Genomic DNA, 16,633 nt, shown 5'->3' on the forward strand with positions numbered 1-16,633 from the left:
TGCGGTCTTGCGATCCGCTCTAACCATTCGCTTTAGAGTCCGACCGGTCTCTCTCAGACAACTTCGACTTTCGACCAGACCTGTGCTTGGCTGAGAATGTTTTCCCTTCTCTTTCCAAAGCAGTCATGACTTTTGAGACGTGACCTCTTGAAACGCCAAACATTCGGGCACTTTCTGTTACACTAGCGCCTGCCCTTCGAGCACCAACAATTTGGCCTCTTTGAAAGTCTGAGAAGTCTGCCATTTCTAGAAGGTTATTACCAATTTCCTTAATTTTTTGTTTAAAAAAAGAGGTAGTTTAAAAAAACATATCAAATAACAGAATTTTAAAAAATTATAATGTTGTGGTTAGCTCTGGCCCAGCTCCTGCCCCAAGGACTGTGGATGTGGGGGAGACATCCACATGCTGCAGGCCTGTTTTGCCCCCAGTGGAATCTGATGATGAAGGCTCCTCTGATCAAGAAGACATGAGTGACAGGGAGGAGGAGAGTGTGGCAGACAGCTCAGAAGGAGATCAATTATCTAGCTCCTCCTTGGATTCAGAACAAGAGTTAATGATACAGCCACACATGCGGAGAGCGATGCATAGGCAACAACAACTGAGAGATTATTATCAAAGAAAATGAGGCCACCTGTGGTTGGGTGGGGCTGTGGTCATTAGTGAGGCTGCTATAAAGAGCAGCCTGTGGGTTTGGCCATTGTGGAGGATTATCTGATCGTTGTGTTTCGTGCCTGCCTGGCTGACTTTGACCTTTTGTGTGCTGATTTTTCCCCGCTGTGAAACTAAACCAGAGCAAAGTGTGTTTCACTTTGTGAAAGAAGAAGGACTGTGAATTGCCTCAAAGCTGCAAGCTAAGTATCACAGAACTGATAAGGGACTTGTACAAATTACCAGTTTGTTTGGAGACATTGCTCTTTGCTATACCAAAAGAGGGCTTAATTTAAGTGGATTTTCATGATAAAGAACATTGTTTTGAATTTTCAAACGTGTGTGTCTGAAATTTGTACCTGTGAATTTTTGGGAGGAGTCTACCAGAGAGCCCGACAGAACAAGTTTTGATTGATTTGAACATGTTCAAACATTATGATGCCAAAAAGTGTTTCCATTTTTTTGTCCACCCCCTGTATGCATAACAGACAGAGTAAGCTTTCTTTTTCAGCTCTATAGTCGAATCCCCCAACCCAACATCTGTTAGTTTTTATATTCACAAATCATTGCCCGCTTCTCCTCACAATAATCAATCATCCACTCCCCATTTGTGAGCATTATGGTACACTTTTGATTTTTCAGGATTTTCGGTTGTCCTGGAGCCCATTTGGAAAATTGGAGGCGGTGGCCGTTGAGGTCCTCAAACCTGTCCTCCTTTGCGTTGTAATTGATCGCCAGAAATCCCCTTTCGTTTCGTTCTTCCAATATTTGTTGGAAAGCTTCGTTCTCTTCTGCATTTCTCGGCAAGGCGATGTTGTCGCAGGTATTTAGGCCGCCCTGAAAAGTACTCAATTGTTTTTCTCTTTTAAAAATTTTGCCATCCATAATCGCCCAATTGCGTTCAAGGAGAACTAGGAGGAAAGAGAAGCACAAATGGTTTCGAATGCCGTGTTTATTCGTGTTGCAACATTGAAATGTACCAAGATTACTTCCCTGGCAGTTTAATGGAAGGCTTTTCAATCAAATATAAAACACGGTCTGGAAAATAGCTCATCAAAAAATGGGTCTATGGTCCAAAATACAGTGGTACCTCTACCTAAGTACGCCTCTACTTATGAACTTTTCTAGATAAGAACCGGGTGTTCAAGATTTTTTTTGCCTCTCCCCAAGAACCATTTTCCACTTGCAAACCCAAGCCTCCGAAACTGTAACCAGAAAAGGCGGGGAGAAGCCTCCGTGGGGCCTCTCTAGGAATCTCCTGGGAGGAAACAGGGCCAAAAAAGGCGGGGAGAAGCCTCCATGGGGCCTCTCTAGGAATCTCCTGGGAGGAAACAGGGCTGGAAAAGGCGGGGAGAAGCCTCCGTGGGGCCTCTCTAGGAATCTCCTGGGAGGAAACAGGGTTTAAAAGATGGGGAGAAGCCTCCGTGGGGCCTCTCTAGGAATCTCCTGGGAGGAAACAGGGCCGAAAAAGGCGGGGAGAAGCCTCCATGGGGCCTCTGTAGGAATCTCCTGGGAGGAAACAGGGCTGGAAAAGGTGGGAAGAAGCCTCTGTGGGGCCTCTCTAGGAATCTCCTGGGAGGAAACAGGGTTGGAAAAGATGGTGAGAAGCCTCCGTGGGGCCTCTCTAGGAATCTCCTGGGAGGAAACAGGGCCAGAAAAGGTGGGGAGAAGCCTCCGTGGGGCCTCTCTAGGAATCTCCTGAAAGGAAACAGGGCTGGAAAAGGCGAGGAGAAGCCTCCGTGGGGCCTCTCTAGGAATCTCCTGGGAGGAAACAGGGTTGGAAAAGATGGGGAGAAGCCTCTGTGGGGCCTCTCTAGGAATCTCCTGGGAGGAAACAGAGCTGGAAAAGGCAAGGAGAATCCCTACCATTGATCTGATTTATTGCCGCCCATTGCTCTAGTTTATTTGTTTAATTAAATGTGTATGCCACCCACTCTTGAAGGACTTGGGATTTATACTGTGTTATTAGCAATACCAACGAGCAATGCCAATGAGCAAGTTGCCTAACATAGATAATTGCAAGTCTTTCCATTTTTCTAGGTTTTTGTTTGTTTCTTGTAAAAGTTTATTATAATTATCTTTTTTGAGAGATATAATTTTATTTGATATTGTTAATCCTAAATATTTAATTCTTTTTGCGGTTTGTAGTTTTGTGGTTTCTTACAATTTCTTGATTTGTTTGATGGTCATATTTTTTGCATTGAGCATCATTTTTTGTTTGTTAATTTTTAATCCTGAGAGTTCACCACATTTTTCTATTTCTTTAATTATTTCTGGGTCAGATCTTATAGGGTCTTCTAAGAAAAATACAATATCATCTGCATACGCCTGCAGTTTGTATTCTTCATCTTTTATCTTAATTCCTTTTATTTCTTTATTATGTCGAATTTTATTTAATAGTATTTCCTGAGTTAATATGTATAGTAGAGGAGACATTGGGCATCCCTGCCTTACACCTTTTTCTATCAAAATTAACTTAGTCATATCATTATTAATTATCGCTCTGGCTGATTGTGTTGTGTATATATTTCTAATAATATTTTCAAACTTAATGCCCAGTTTTAATTCTTTGATTACTTCCAATTAGTATTGCCAGTTGACACTATCAAAGGCTTTTTGTGCGTCCAGAAAAGCTAGGGCTACTTGTTCTCCTGGATGGGCATCTCCTAGGAGGAAACAGGGCTGGAAAAGGTGAGGAGAAGCCTCTGTGGGGCCTCTCTAGGAATCTCCTGGGAGGAAATGGGGTCTCCACCCTCCCTGTGGTTTCCCCAATCACACACATTATTTGCTTTTACCTTGATTCCTATGGGGAAAATGGCTTCTTCTTACAAACTTTTCCACTTAAGAACCTGGTCATGGAACGAATGAAGTTCGTAAGTAGCGGTGCCACTGTAATTTCATATCAACAAGCAAATGAAGAGAGACAAAATCCCTACCATTGATCTGATTTATTGCTGCCCATTGCTCTAGTTCATTTATTTTATTTGTTTAATTAAATGTGTATGCCACCCACTCCTGAAGGACTTGGGATTTATACTGTGTTAGTAGCAATGCCAACGAGCAGGTTGTCCATTTTGTGGTCTCTTTTTTTCTGTATTTTTTTAAAAAAATGCAAATAATTAATAATAATAATTATTTTTTTTAAAAAAAGAATTGTTAATATTTGGATGGAAAAACAGCAGAGAAATCCAGGGTTGTTACCTACTCATAGATCAAGATGTGGAAGCAAACATCCCAGAAGTTCTCCCAAAGGTCTTACCTCTAAGATAGTGGAGGAAACGTCTTTGTGAATTGTTCATCTGAGTCTGAAGGTCAGTTATTTTCGATTTAAGAAGTTCAAGCTCTGGATGGGAATGGAATTGAGTTTGTCTTAGAAACATAGAAACATAGAAGACTGAAGGCAGAAAAAGATCTCATGGTCCATCTAGTCTGCCCTTATACTATTTCCTGTACATACAATGGATATATGTTTATCCCAGTTACCGTGGATTGACCAACCACGTCTGCTGGAAGTTTGTTCCAAGGATCTACTACTCTTTCAGTGAAATAATATTTTCTCACGCTGCTTTTGATCTTTCCCCCAACTAACTTCAGATTGTGTCCCCTTGTTCTTGTGTTCACTTTCCTATTAAAAACACTTCCCTCCTGGACCTTATTTAACCCTTTAACATATTTAAATGTTTCGATCATGTCCCCCCCTTTTCCTTCTGTCCTCCAGACTATACAGATTGAGTTCATTAAGTCTTTCCTGATACGTTTTATGCTTAAGACCTTCCACCAGTCTTCCTCATTGATATCCAATTCAGTTAGAGATTCTTCAGTGCAAAGAACGATATTTCTAATAGTTCCATCTAGTCACCCTGGTATATTGATTCGACACAAATAACATGTGACCCTTCCCTGGTACAGAGCTGAAGGGATTGGATACTGTAGCCTGGAGGTTAATTCTCTGCCTTACAAGGCCAAGGTTGCAAGTTCAAGTGCCAGTGAGGGTATGGCTAGCTGATGAGGCCAAAATAAGGCCGAAATAGATCTATCCTAGTCTCCCTTAATTTTAAAAATTCAGCAAAAACATGTGATACATACAGAATATAGTTTGTTGGCTATGAATAAATTAACTGCCTTGGAAATGGCCCCGGGTTGGGCCAAGAGGCAAAAAGGAGCTGTGATGTTCCTTCAATCTACCAGGGTCATCCAACAGAGAAAGCACACACACACACACACACACACACACATATATATATATTTGTTTCTTTTTGTAGATTTTCATGGGTATATGTATGTGGATTGTTCTGAGTTCGGGTTTTACCCCGTGTAATATTTTGAGTGTCTATGCGACGTTTCGGTGAAATGATGGTGAATGTGATTTCACCAAAACATCGCATAGACACTCAAAATATTACACGGGGTAAAACCCAAACTCAGAACAATATATATATTCAAGTCCCAGTGGGTATGGCTAGCTGATGAGGCCAAAATAAGGCCAAAATCGATCTATCCTAGTCTCCCTTAATTTTCAAATTCAGCAAAAACACACACACACACACACACACACACACACACAAATTCACACACATAGAACAAGGACAGAAGCACCAGCCTGAAGATGATGAGTGGGACCTTGTCGAAACGTCGCCAGAAATTTCTGAATCCTACATGGGAAGAAACCCAAATATACCAAAACCATACATACATATACATATACATATACATATACATATACATATACATATACATATACATATGCATATGCATATGCATATGCATGTGCATGTGCATGTGCATGTGCATGTGCATGTGCATGTGCATGTACATGTACATGTACATGTACATGTACACTTATGTACACTTATGTACACTTATGTACACTCATGTACACTCATGCACACTCATGCACACTCACGCACACTCATGTACACTCATGTACACTCATGTACACTCATGTACAATTATGTACACATATACACATACACACACACACATATATATGACGGTCTTGGTATATTCGGGTTTCTTCCTTTGTAGGATTTGGAAATTTCTGGCGATGTTTCGACAAGGTCCCACTCGTCATCTTCAGGCTGGTGCTTCTGTCCTTGTTCTAGGGGGAACGCAGCGAGACCTGAGATGCCTTCCTTCTATAAATACTGGTGGCTGGGTGTGGTTTGATGGCTCAGCAATTGCCTGCTGTGTAGAAACTTCCTGGTGAGTCAGTGGGGTAACATCTGGGGTCATTGATGTAACTGAGGTATGCTGATTAGTTAATGGTTGTTGATTAGGCGTGATATCCTGAGTAGTTGGAGCTTGTAGGCTACTTGATTGTTTTGCAATGTGTGTTCTGAGTCTGGTTTCATTTTGTATGGCTGGGATACGTTTGTTAATGAGGGCTGGTTTCCAGATGTCTGGTAGGGGGGAGGTATCATCCCGCTTGTTCATATTTTGGGGATGTTTTTCTATCTCGATGGCTTCCCGAGTTTGCGGAGAGGGGCGGCATATAAATCCAATAAATCTAATCTAATCTAATCCATTATTATTCTTTTGATGTAGTGTTCTGTTTTGGAAATTGATTTGGTACTGTCAAAATCAATTTCATGTCCTGTGTTGGAAAAGGGTGGAAGGTTCCCCCCCCTTAATACGTTCTTATGTTCTGCAACACATGCATTTACTCTCCTGCTAGTTTGTCCAATATATGTGGCTGGGCAGATTTTACACGGTATTTGATAAACTCCCTGGTTTTCTAGCCCAAGACCATCATACCTGTACCCGTGAAAATCTACGAAAACATATATATATATATATATATACATACATACATACATACATACATACATACATACATACATACATACATATATATGAGCCGAGATGGTGCAGTGGTTAGAGTGCAGTACTGCAGGCCACTTCAACTGACCGCTAGCTGCAGTTTAGTGGTTCAAATCTCAGTAGGCTCAAGGTTGACTCAGCCTTCCATCCTTCCCAGATCGGTAAAGAACATGGAAGCTGAATTTGACTCAGAGGGTTGTGAGAAGACACAAAATGTCTGCACCCTCTTTCTATGCTTTTTTTTTTTAAAGCAGCATGCAAATATTTAGATACCTTGGGTGTCCATGTTTATTCTGGAATCCTTTCCGTTATATGTGATCTCCTCTTGGAGTGAAACACTGAAGGCCAGCTGAAGAAGCATTAACAAGGTCAGCAGCGTTTGGATGCATGGCCTAAGATGACAAAAATAATATAAAACAAGCTGTCAGTCACTGGGTATGGGAGCAATTCCTGAGCTTTTGATTGTGGAATCCTTGAGGGGGTTCCTCAGATATTTCATGAGAGGTGGGGGAACCACAAAAGTTCCCACAATTGAATCCAGAGATGGATATATTCTCCACTCTTCTGGCATTCCGCGTCCAATTATACTCAATTATATATATATATATATATATATATATATATATATATATATATATATATATATGTGTGTGTGTGTGTGTGTGTGTGTGTGTGTGTGTGTGTGTGTGTGTCACATGTTTAATCTGAATTTGAAAATTAAGGGAGACTAGGATAGATCTATTTCGGCCTTATTTTGGCCTCATCAGCTAGCCATACCCACTGGGACTTGAACCTGCAACCTTTGCCTTGTAAGGCAGAGAATTATCCTCTAGGCTACAGTATCCAATCCCTTCAGCTCTGTACCAGGGAAGGGTTACATTTTGTGCCGAATCACCCTGGTATATTGAAGGAACAATATACCAGGGTGATTCGACACAAAATGTAACCCTTCCCTGGTACAGAGCTGAAGGGATTGGATACTGTAGCCTAGAGGATAATTCTCTGCCTTACAAGGCAAAGGTTGCAGGTTCAATATACCAAGACCGTCATATATATATGACGGTCTTGGTATATTCGGGTTTCTTCCCGTGTAGGATTTGGAAATTTCTGGCGACGTTTCAATGAGGTCCCACTCATCATCTTCAGGCTGGTGTTTCTGTCCTTGTTCTAAGGCGAACACTGCGAACAAGGACAGAAACACCAGCCTGAAGATGATGAGTGGGACCTCATCGAAACGTCGCCAGAAATTTCCAAATCCTACACAGGGAAGAAACCTGAATATACCAAGACCGTCATACCTGTACCCGTGAAAATCTACGAGAAAACACACACACACAAACACACACACACATATATTATTGAGTGTAAATATTAAAGAAACATTTAAAACACTTAAACACAAACATTAGACAATATAGTACAAATCATGTTAGATGATTTTTAAATGATGGGGGTTTTAGCTGTTTTTTAATACAGTAGTACCTCTAGATACGAGCTGCTCTACATGCGAGTATTCCAAGTTACGAGCCGCAATGTGAGCAAAAATTCTGTTCGACACCCGTGCTCAAATTCGGGATATGAGCCGAGCTTCCGCTAGGTGGCGCAAGAATCTCCTTGCTTCCGGTTATCTCGGCACGAAAAACAAAATCTAAAGGCATTCGTTCGAGATGCGAGTTGATCGACTTACGAGCTCGGGTCTGAAACGAATTAAACTCGTATGTCGAGGTGCCACTGTATTAGATTTGTTTCCATTGTAACATTGTTATTATTGTTGTTGTGAGTCGCCCCGAGTCTTCGGAGAGGGGCGGCATACAAATCTAATAAATTATTATTATTATTATTATTATTATTATTATTATTATTATTATTAGCAGTAGTAGTAGTAGTAGTAGTAGCAGCAGTAGTAGTAGTAGTATTAGCATTATTATTATTATATTAAAACATTGAAACATACAAAAACACATAACAACTTTTGTAACACTTTTTACAGTAAATTGCACTGATGACATATTTCCATACAACCATATTAAACTGTATTTCTTTAACAGTTTTCATCTATCAATCTATTTAGGTATTAATCAATGTTACCTATTGTCATATAAATTGTTTCTATTCCTTATGTATCCTTACTTCAATCAAGAAGTTTATTTTCCTTTACACTTATAGTTATAACTATGTACATTTATACATCCTCTTTTCCCTCTGTTTCCTTCCTTCCTTCCTTCCTTTCTTTCTTCCTTTCTTTCTTTCTTTCCTTCTATCCAATTATAAAACATATTCCAAACCTCAAAGTATTCCGAGTCTTCTTTTTGATTTAACTCAGTTGTTAATTTATCTAGCTCTGCACATTCTAATATTTTCCTAATCACAACCTTCTCATCTGATACATCACCCTGCTTCCATTATTGTGCTAACAATATTCTTACTGCTGTTAGTATATGCAGGATGATGTACCAATGTTTTCTTTTGAATTTTTCATCAAATATTCATAGTAGAAATGTTTCTGGTTTCATGTTTAGTTTGCATTCTATTATTGCTTCCAGCCACTTACGTATCTTATTCCAATTTTTTTAAATTATTGGGCAGGTCCACCACATATGATAATACGTTCCATTGATTTGATGGCATTTCCAACATTTATAATTCATATTTTTATACATTTTAGCCAACTTTGCCAGTGGCAGGTGCCATCTATACTACATTTTATATTGATTTTCTTTATAAGCAACTGCTTTAGTTAATTTATAATTTGTAATCCAAATCTTTTCCCAAGATTTGGGGAAATTTTGATTTGATCCAAATTATTATTGTGGCCAAAGTTTTTTGCCTGACTTGTCATATTACCCTGCACTATTTCTTCCTCCATTTTATGATTCAGTAAATATTTATCAATTTTTGTTATCATTCCTCCCCCCCCCCGTCCCAATAAGATTTTATCGAATCTTGTTCTCTCCTTTGCTATCCCCTATTTCCTTTTATCTTCATTAAACTTAGAGTTAATCTGGTAGTATGATCACCAATCAAGTTTAATTCCTTTTTGCTTTAAAATTTCTAATTCTTTTAACTTTCCTCAGGGAACCAAAATTTCTTCATATCTAATTATTTTTTGTCTATCCAGTGCATCGGGATATATAACAGTTTCCATGCTTGAAAGCTGGGGAGGGGGGTATTTCCCTATAATGTCGGTGTTTTATTTTAAGCTATATCTTATGTAATGATTCCTGATTTTGTGGTTGTAAAAGTAGGGGTGTGTTTTGCGTTTTTTGTACCATAGAAAACCATGCCATCCAACCTGTAGCTCATGTCCCTCAAGTGCCAGTATTCTACTGTTTAAAAGTATCCTTTTGATTATCCATTGTAGGGCTACTGCCTGATGATATAGCTCTAGATCTGTTGTTTTGCAGATATTTTAGTTTGACCCTTGGTTTTTTCCCCTGCCCAAATAAATTTCAATATCATTTTATTTAAATTTTGAAAATATTTTCTGTCTAATTTTATCAGAACCATTTGGAAGAAATAGAGTAGTTTGGGAATAGACTTCTTGATAATCAATATTCTTCTTATTAACGAGATAGGACTTATAGTAAAATCCCAATTTAAGTTATCGAATGCCTTCTGGCCATCAAGGAATATTTATACTCAATTCTAATCAGGAATATTTGAGTTTAAGGAAGTAAGAGATGAAAAGTATTAAAAGTACAACAAATAACAAATAAGTGAGTGAAAGACTATGGCAAATTGTTCTGCTTAATAGAGTAATAATCGGTGGCAGAAAATAAACAGAACATACCTTGAAGACAGCTTCATCATGAGTTCAGTAAGGCAGATCCTTCAATAGAATGGCCACTCAACTTCTCTGTGTCTATGTGTCTATGTGTCCCTTGTAACCTTTACCAGACATTCAGAGAAGAAAAATCAGCACAAAATTAGATAGATAGATAGATAGATAGATAGATAGATAGATAGATAGATAGATAGATAGATAGATAGATAGATACTTCACCAGAAGAGCCCTCCACTCCTCCACCCGAAACAGAATACCCTACGGAAACAGACTAACTATCCTGGATCTTGAAAGCTTAGAACTGCGGCGCCTAAAACAAGATTTAAGTACTGCCCACAAAATCATTCGCTGTAATGTCCTTCCGGTCAACGACTACTTCAGCTTCAACCGCAACAACACAAGAGCATGCAACAGCTTCAAACTCAATGTTAATCGCTCCAAACTTGACTGTAAAAAATATGACTTTAACAATCGAGTCGTCGAAGCGTGGAACTCATTACCTGACTCAATAGTGTCAACCCCCAACCCCCAACATTTCTCCCTCAGACTCTCCTCGATCGACCTCTCCAGGTTCCTAAGAGGCCAGTAAGGGGCGTACATAAGTGCACTGATGTGCCTTTCGTCCCCTGTCCAATTGTCTTTCCTTTCCATTTTATCATATATATTCTCCCCTTCCCACCTACTTCTCTTCCTCTTCACTTCCTATCTTTATAGTATACCACTTAATGTCTATTCCCTTTCATATGTATTGTATATTAGACAAAGAATAAATAAAAATAAAAAAATAAATAGATAGATAGATAGATAGATAGAAAGAAAGAATTGGTGTTGAACCTTGGGAAGAACTAGATTGAAGTTATTGAATGGTCACTCAACTTCTCTGTGTCTATGTGTCCCTTGTAACCTTTACCAGATATTCAGAGAAGAAAAATCAGCACAAAATTAGATAGATAGATAGATAGATAGATAGATAGATAGAAAGATAGATAGATAGATAGATAGATAGATAGATAGATAGATAGATAGATAGATAGATAGATAGATAGATAGATAGAATGAATGGGTGTTGAACCTTGGGAAGAACTAGATTGAAGTTATTGTTGAAGTTTTTCAAGTTTTCACAACCATGCGTGATAACAATGAGGCAATTGCTCTCTCTCATTTCTATCTGTCTGTCTGTCTATCTATCCCCCCCTCTCTCAATCTCTCTCTTATGAGAAGCTTATCTTTGTGAGGTCTTCTATAAATAAAGACAAGCATTTTGACTGCTCAATCAAATAAACTTTTAGTTCTGCATATATCTAGAAATAATCAGCAGTCTGCAAAGAAAAATACAGCAGCCGTATTTTTACTTAACTCTTAAGGTTCCCTCTTTATATTTCCTAACTATATAGTTGTTTTTAAATTTTTTTAATTATTTTTTAACAAATTTATATTACACACAACATAAAACAGTGCATAGTGAAAAGTGCCCACCACCCAGACACACACACTCTCCCCACCATCAAATCGGGGGTGTTCTTGTATAGTCCACTTGACCCAAGAGCAATATATCTATTTACATATTATAGAGTGATTCCAATTTATTTCTTGTAGCTTGGTCTCGGATTCTGCTCATCATATATCGTCTTACCTTGTCCCACCATCCCATCAGCTGTCCCAACTCAGTTTCATTTTCCGAATTTATCCTTTTATCCATAATTTCAAATTGAATATGGTCCACCATGTACCTATACCAATTTTGCATTGTCCATTTTGTCGCATCCGTCCAACCAAAGACTATTACTGCCTGAGCGCTTTCTATTGCTGCTTTTTTTAATTTCTCTAAATTCTCCCATCGCATTACTTTTAACTAGTATTGTCATTTCCTTAGTGATTGTCCATTGTATATTTAGCATTCTATTGATATCCTCTTTCACTTTTTTCCAAAATTCCTGCACTATCGGGCATTCCCAGAACATATGCATAAACACTCCTTTATCTTGACACCCATGCCAACAATTCCCCCTGACATTCTGCTGAAAGTGTGCGAGTTGAACGGGAGTAAAATACCACTTATGTAATATTTTCCTTCTCATTTCCCTGATTCTTGTATTTTTTAATTTTCCTTATATTTTCTACTATATTTTCCATCTCTTGTACCTCTACTTGTATCTCATTTTGCCACCATTTAGTCAATCCTTCAATCGTGTCCCCGTCTGACTGCACTAGCAATTTATATATATTGGCTGCTTGCGCCTTTATCCCCTCACTTTTTTCTCTTATTATTTTCTCTAACCCTGTCTCCTCCCTCCATAGTACTTCTTTATTCTCTCTTTCACTAAGATATTTACATATTGCATTTATTTGTAGACACCTTCCCTTACCTAACCACCATTCTATACGATTTCTACTTGGCCTGCCATCCTTCTCATATAACTGTTCTATCTTAGTTATCCCTCTTCCTTTCAGCTCTCCTATAACCCTATTTAAATCCTAACTATATAGTTGATGAAAGAAATTTTTTTAATATTAAATTCTTAGTCCCATTCTAAGCTTGCAGAAAGTTCTCTAAAGATTCTCAACTGATTTACTGACAGATTTATAAAAGAATCACCAAAGGTTTAAAATGAAGTACTGTATCCCTTTTTGGGATTGAGTCAAAAGTCAGACCACTTACTTTGTGATTTCCAGAGTTTTACAGGCGTCTTGGGAAGAATAATTTGGTAGACTTTAAGGTTTCCTTTTATAGACATGGGCTTATGAAACAAGGTCTCACATTTCACATTCTCATTTTTGGAAAGAAATGTTCCGACCCACAATTTTCAAACCACATTTTCAGCACAGCTTGGTGTCACGTAGGGCTATTGTTCCTCCATTTCTTCCTTATTGACTCTTGTAAGGCAATATGTAAGACTTAGATGAGGGAATAGAATGGGAATTCGTCAAATTTGCAGATGATATTCTCCTTTTGGGGGAAATTGTTCTGACCCACAATTTCTAAACCACATTTTCAGCACAGCTTGGTGTCACGTAGGGCTATTGTTCCTCCATTTCTTCCTTATTGACTCTTGTAAGGCAATATGTAAGACTTACATGAGGAAATAGAATGGGAACTCATCAAATTTGCAGATGACATTAAGCTGGCAGGAATAGCCAATACTCCAGAAGTCATGTTTAGGATACAGAAGGATCTTGACAGAATGAAATTTAATGAGGAGAAATTGTCTGGTTTGGTGCTGCAACCCAACAGGACCGACACAGACTTCAGAGCAGAATCAGAACTGCAGAAAAAACAATGGCTGCCAACCTGCCTTCCATTGAGGACCTGTATACTGCACAAGTCAAAAAGAGGATGGGGAAAATATTTACTGACCCCTCACATCCTGGACACAAACTGTTTCAACTCCTACCCTCAAAACGTCGCTACAGAGCACTGCACACCAAGACAACTGGACACAAGACCAGTTTTTTTCCGAACGCCATCACTCTGCTAAACAAATAATTCCCTCAACACTGTCAGACTTTCTACTAAATCTGCACTTCTATTCTACTAGTTTTTCTCATCATTCCTATCACCCGTTTCCTCCCATGTTGACTGTATGACTGTAACTTGTTGCTTATATCCTAAGATTTTTATTAACATTGCTTCTTCATTGCTTATTTGACCCCTATGACAATCATTAAGTGTTGTACCACATGATTCTTGACAAATGTATATTTTATTTTGTGTACGCTGAGAGCATATGCCCCAAGACAAATTCCTTGTGTGTCCAATCACACTTGGCCAATAAAATTCTATTCTGTTCTATTCTGTTCTATTCTATTCTATTCTATTCCATTCCATTCTATTTTATTCTATTCAACTTATCTTTTATGCTACAAAAGGCGATCCATCAGTGAGACAGAATGACATAACCATTCTACAAATTTTTGGATAAGAAGGAATATGAAATTTGGAAAAACAGTTCTAGCATTTGAATTTGTGGCCTGTTGCCCTTTTAACCCTTGGCTTTCTTTGTGTGTGTCAGAGGCACCTACAGACTATAGACGGGTAACATTCTTCAACACTAAGCAGATAAAATAGGCCATACAGCACACGTAATAAAATATGTGGAATAAATAATATTAAAACCAAGGGATATATTATGCTACACCGAAAGCATATGCTCTCACTAGTATGAGGTCATTTGTGGAAGGACATTATATGCCCCGAAGCATTGTGTGACAGGGTAGCTTCTATAGGAGAGCCCCATTTTCTTAGCTCAAAAGACAATCAAGAACCCTTTGGTGATCTGCTTTGAAGGCTTGGAGTAGATGGTTCTTGGTGGAGTTATCCTAGTTAATTAGTTAGGTGTTGGTGAAATGGACCCAACTGCTAGGAATTGTTGGACTTATGTCAACTATCCCAACCACTCCCAAGGAATAATTGACACTTGGAGTCCTGTGTACAGTTCTGGACACCGCACCTCAAGAAGGATAGAATGGAACTAGAAAAGGTGCAAAAAAAGGCAACAAGAATGATCAAGGAAATGGAGCCCCTCCCTTATGATACCAGGTTGCAACGCCTTGGCCTCTTCAGCCTTGAAAGTTGGCGTTGAAGGGGTGACTTGATCGAAGTGTATAAAATCATGCATGGGATAAAAAAGGTGGATAGAGAAAAATCCTTTCCTCTATCACACAATACTAGGACAAGGGGGCCCTCCCTAAAGCTCATAGGTAAGAAAGTGAGGACAAATCAAGGAAAGTATTTCTTCACCCAGAGGGTCCTTGGTTGAGGGAATTCCCTTCCAGAAGAGGTCGTGACAGCTGTCAGCCTTGATAGCTTCAAGGCAGGATTGGACAGATTCATGGATGCCAAGCATATAGATGGTTATTGAAACGGATGTCCAAGTGCTGCCTCTATGTTGGTTGAGGCAGGCAGGATTCTCTTGAGTACCACTTGTTGGGGGTCAAGGGAAAGGGAGGGTCTTGCCTTCTCTTTCTGCTCAAGATCCCCATGGACAATTGGTGGGCCACTGTGTGAGACAGAATGCTGGACTCGATGGGCTTTGGCCTGATTCAGCATGGCTCTTCTTAGGTTCTTATGTTGATAGCATATTTCAGGGTGTCCCAAGTAAGAATTTATTATTATTATTATTATTATTATTATTATTATTATTATTATTATTATTATTATTATTATTATTATTATTATTATTATGATGTCAGTACAACACAGCAAACGAGATCACTATGCTGGATTTCGTATTCCATCACCAGTCGGGCGCTTCCCAAGCACCTAGGACTGCGTGATGTAGTGGCGAATTATGTTTGCCGATCCCAATAAAGCGGCCTTTTGCAATTGACAGATGGAGATTTTGTCAATTCCGATGGTTTTCAAATGTCTGCTGAGATCCTTTGGCCCTGCGCCCAGCGTGCCATGTACCACTGGGACCACTTTCACGGGCTTATGCCAGAGTCGCTGCGACTCGATTTTTAGATCTTCGTATTTCACTAATTTCTCTAGCTGCTTCTCCTCAATTTTGCTGTCTCCTGGGATAATAATAATAATAATAATAATAATAATAATAATAATAACAACAACAACAACAATAATAACAACAACAACAACAACAATAATAATAATAATAAAAAGGAACAAAATATTATTATTATTATTATTATTATTATTATTATTATTATTATTATTATTTGGGAGACCTACACAAGAGTCTCCTACTCTTCTTATTATTTCTTGTCCTTTTACTCTTTTTCTTCCTCTAACCTTGCCAATATAATCGCACACCCCCTCAATCCATCATCTGCTCATATTCCATGCCCAAACTGTCTGTGTTACCATTGATCACTTCAAGGATCAAAGTCAGAGTGTATTTTGACCCATTGATTGTTGGTCAGATCTTCCTGTAGTCTTTAGTTCCTTTTTGTAACACGAGGTGGTCATTACAACAACTTCTATATCAGTTTTATTTTTCCCATTTTTTATGGACATTTCAGGTGGATAAAAAATAGGGAAATAACTACAAGGGTTATATGTGGATGCTTTCAACTCTGTGAATCAGATAGGATGTTTGCCCATTAAGAAATTCATTCGAGGTTTGCTTGACCACTCTATTGATCAAAATATGTCCACGCCAATAGTACAATCATGATCTATTTGAGCTTCTTTTTTCCAACCTCTGTCATCTTCGGGAAAAGACTTTGAATTAAAAGCCATAAGTAGTCTTGATAAGTGTTGTGCTTCAGTCTGAGGCTCCTCAGGGAACGGCTGGAACTCTGCCAGCTCCATGCTCAGAGGGGGAGGACGAGGAACAGGAGGAGGAGGAGGACCAGGCAGACGGGGAAGAGGAATGTCAGGACGAGGAGGAGGGAGAACAGCCTGAGACCCCCCGGGGGGAGCT

The sequence above is a fragment of the Erythrolamprus reginae genome, chromosome 5, assembly GCF_031021105.1.
Source record: "Erythrolamprus reginae isolate rEryReg1 chromosome 5, rEryReg1.hap1, whole genome shotgun sequence".
Lineage (NCBI taxonomy): Eukaryota > Metazoa > Chordata > Lepidosauria > Squamata > Dipsadidae > Erythrolamprus > Erythrolamprus reginae.